General features: G+C 41.1%; 1 protein-coding gene across 1 annotated transcript in view; it reads left to right on the top strand.

Annotated features, from left to right (window-relative positions):
- Positions 1-244: 244 nt before the first annotated feature.
- Positions 245-387, top strand: part of LOC119593940 (shematrin-like protein 2) — a 1,280-nt gene continuing 1,137 nt past the window's right edge. The window contains exon 1 of the mRNA XM_037942959.1: positions 245-353. The gene's annotated coding sequence lies outside the window, so the exon portion shown is untranslated. The remainder of the gene's footprint in view (positions 354-387) is intronic.

Below are 387 nucleotides of genomic sequence, written 5' to 3'. Positions count from 1 at the left end.
AATCCTGTAATAAAGTTGATAAAACAGGTAAATGTAAAAGCAGATAGATAAATAGATAAGTAATAAACAGGTAACAAGATGAGTACATTGGCAGAAGAGGCTGATATTTCCCCTGTACTTGCTCCCAATGCAAACGCAATATATATAATCATATACTAAATTTACGATGCTAGTTTTCTTTCCTTTTCCCCCCATTCCAGATGCACCTCCATATGCGGAACCCGGTTAGAAAAGAAAAATAAGAAAGGGAGTTAAGGGAAATCCCGCTAAAGGTGAGTAATTCCCCCAACAGAGGCGAATAAAAAGGGCCGCCATTGGTCTAGATCGGTCAGTGTGAAGACAACAGCCGTAGGGTGAGTACCTCTCCGTCTCACGTGGAAAGTTGCC

The sequence above is a fragment of the Penaeus monodon genome, chromosome 33, assembly GCF_015228065.2.
Source record: "Penaeus monodon isolate SGIC_2016 chromosome 33, NSTDA_Pmon_1, whole genome shotgun sequence".
Lineage (NCBI taxonomy): Eukaryota > Metazoa > Arthropoda > Malacostraca > Decapoda > Penaeidae > Penaeus > Penaeus monodon.
Note: the sequence above shows the minus strand (reverse complement) of the source record. Positions and strands in the feature narration are given on the sequence as shown.